Below are 3714 nucleotides of genomic sequence, written 5' to 3'. Positions count from 1 at the left end.
TATACTATACATACATACAACCACAAAAAGAAGACGCAACACAACCATACTCTAATTATATATACGTAAAGACAGCCTTAAAAACAACACATATCAGTAATTACTAACACATTACTACTAAGAATTAAACAAATAAGTCTTGAGCAATCGCTTAAATGTTTTAGAATTAGTTATTTTTCTGAGATCCTGGGGTAAGGAGTTCCTTATCTTAGAGCCAAAACAAGAAAAACTTTTCTCACCAAGAGATCTTAACTTCGCTCTAGGGGCTCTGAATTTTGTTGCGTCTGTCGATGACGTAACTGACAAGATGGAAAATACGGTGTTTAAAAAACTCAGATAGATATGATGGGGTTTTATTGTTAAGACATTTATTACAGAAGGTAGAAACTTTATATTGGATTCTTTTGTCAGCTGGAAGCCAGTGCAGAGCTTAAAAAATTTTTGAAAGAGGATCTTTCTTCTTTTTCTTCAGTACTTTCGGTGTTATTTCGGGCCAATTGCTATTTATTCAATCTGTCACATGAAGCAAAAGACAGAACAGAAGGGCAATAATTAAGTTTTGATAAGACAAGAGAGACAGAGAGCATGCATGCAAAAGCAGTTGAAATAAGGTGCCCTTTGTTACTTATTCTTCTGAAATCAAGATACATACATCGAATAACATGATTTACTTGGTTGTTCATGGACATGTCTGAATCTAAATAGATTCCATAGATTCCAAGGCTCTTGGCCTTGTTAGAAAAGGCTATAAGAGCCTTTTCAATTCTGTCTTCTATTAACATCATTACGATTTTTTAAAACTCCGAATAGGAAGGTCTCTGGGTTTTTTTCATCATTCAACATGAGTTCGTTTCCACACATCCATTTTTTTTTCACTGTGAAAATGCATTTGTCTACTCTTCTTCTGATCTGAATTCATCGGTGTTGTGTGGATTAAAAGAGCCATATATCTGAGTGTCATCAGCATAAAAGTGGTAGCTGAGATGGCACTTTTGTATTTCAACAGCAAGTAGCTGAGTATACATTGTAACTAGAACTGAGCCTCAAACTGAACTTTGGGGAACATCAAACATAAAACTACCCGTTTTTGACTTGGTGTCTTTTACCACTACAAATTGGCAGCAATTTGACAAATTATAGTTGTTAAATCATTTGAGAGCAGAAAAATGAATGCCAAATGTTTTTTTCTTATCTTTTAGGGTAAAATTTACCTCCCCATTCAACCCCACCCCCCAACAACAACCCCCCTTCCGCCACATCCCTCTATCACAATCCCATCATTATACCCCACCCTCCCACTTCATATCCTCCTATACTCTACTCCCATACCCCACCCCATACCCCACTCCAGTGCCCCACTCCCATACCCGACTCCCATACTCCACTCCATACCCTACTCCATTACCCCACTCCCATACCCCACTCCATACCCCACTCCCATGCCCCACTCCATACCCCACTCCCTACCCCACCCCATCACAGCGTACACCAATCTACCCCCTCCACCCCTCGCACTCAACCCACCTCATTTTCTTCTCTCAGGGAGACAGCGGGGGTCCCCTTGCCTGTAACGGTCGTCTGATTGGCGTGGTGTCGTGGGGTAGCTCTACCTGCAAGCCGGGTATCCCAAGCGTCTTTACCCGTGTTCTGACTTTCAAGTCCTGGATCTTAAGACGACTGTGAACCCCAACAACTTACACTAACCTTTATCTTTACCCGTCCTGGAAAATGAGCACATAATGATAGGGTATCAATCTGTCAAAGGAAAAGAATTTCTAGAATAAAAAATAAATCACATTTAGGATCCAAGGACAATCACATTAAAAAGGAAAATCATATATACGCTTGGTTCAAAGGAAAGTCACATCTAAGCTTTAAAGGAAAACCACATTTAAGTCTGGTTCAAAGGAATATCACATCTAGGCATTAAAGGAAAATCACAACAAGGCTAAAAAGAAAAATCACACCTGCAATCAAAGGAAAATCACATTCCGGATTAAAGCAAAGCCACATCTAGGATCAAAGGAAAATAGTATTCAGAATTAAGGAAAAACCACAACTAGGATCAAAGGAAAATCACATTCAGGATTGAAGGAAATTCCCATCTTGGCTCAAATGAAATCTAAAAGGCAATCCACAAGGAAATCCACAAGGAAATCCACAGGATTTTTATCTACTTACTTCCAGTTCCCTCTTCAACTTTCGACATGGACAACTATTCATAGTTTCGGAACTCTATTTATGAAACTGCTATGGATAGTATGCAAAAACGTACTTGCATTCGACGTCGTTATAATATTTATTCAATAAACTTCATTACCGGTAAACATACGTTAGTGAGACCTCAGCGAAACTGTCTTGTCACTTTGTTTGTGTTTGAGCGCTTGATCAGCTACTTGCACTGTTTGCTTCCAGGGAAGCGGAACATGTTTCTGAGTGTTTTTGATCTGCTGGGGTAATAATATTCTAGATTGTAAAGTGTATAAAGCTTGAGCGAAATATGCGCCATACAGTTGTTATCTATTATTTGTTATTTATGATTTAACAAGCTAAATACATTTTGCCAGATTCTCTGTTTCTAAAGAGAAAAAATATTTATTAGATTGTTAGTTAGAATGCAGCAGGAAGGGGAAAAAGAGAAAGAGAATGAATGAGTGAGAGAGAGAGAGAGAGAGAGAGAGAGAGAGAGAGAGAGAGAGAGGGGTAAACGGAGAAACAGTGGGACAAAGAGAAGGGGATAGAGAAACAACGAGGTAGACAGACAAACAGGGAACTAAGAGAGACACAGATTAACCTTGGCGTTATGGTCACCTCAGTTGATAGGATTAGCCCAAGAATAACAATTGACGCGAGTATAAAGCAAAAACATCATATCTGTCCAAAGAAAGAGACTTTGAAACAGTAGATTACGTATCTTTAAATGTCATCTCATAGTCAGAGATTGAACTCGTCGGATATCCCTTTTTGACCAATAACGTAATTTTTTCTGTTAAATGACAGTATTGTTCTATACTATTTAAATGCTACTGCATTTTAAGAGTTTTTAAAATTCAATTTCGAACCTGTCGAATCTCCCTTGATGGCATAGACAGCCAACAGCACTTTATTGCTTAACTATCACATAATATTATAGGCCTATAAAACTCAAGCTACATTGCCTTTTTATCGGCATCTTTGATGTAGCGTGTTTTGCTGTCGAAAGCAGGGGATATGAATTCGATACCCGAGTAAGAAGAATTTTTCTAGAGTATCTCGGTTTTTCTGCCTGGGTGTTGTATCCCTCTCAATCGGGTTGATTCTGACAGGCATGATCTGAAGCCTCCCTCCCAAATGATCAAAATTGTGTTGATGGGGGCGTAAAGACACGTACATTAAGAATAATCGTTTTCGCTCAGAACATTGCTTTTTAGGACGTGACAGTGCATTATTATACCGGCCATTAGGCGTTGGCTAGAGAGATTTCGGCACTGATTGAGATTAATCGGCTTACAAATCGCCAGCTCAGAATAACAAGATTCTAACGTGGAAATTTCACAGCCTGGCGTTGACGTACCGATGCGTCAACATGGTAGTCACTGTTGTGCAATAAGAAGAAGTAAAAAAAAAAGATATAAGGGAAAATTATTTTGGATTTGATGATGATGATGATGCTGATGATGCTGATGATGCTGATGATGATGATGATGCTGATGATGATGATGATGATGATGATGA

The sequence above is a fragment of the Aplysia californica genome, unplaced genomic scaffold, assembly GCF_000002075.1.
Source record: "Aplysia californica isolate F4 #8 unplaced genomic scaffold, AplCal3.0 scaffold00049, whole genome shotgun sequence".
In the NCBI taxonomy this organism is placed as follows: domain Eukaryota; kingdom Metazoa; phylum Mollusca; class Gastropoda; order Aplysiida; family Aplysiidae; genus Aplysia; species Aplysia californica.
This window is presented reverse-complemented; position numbering follows the sequence as displayed.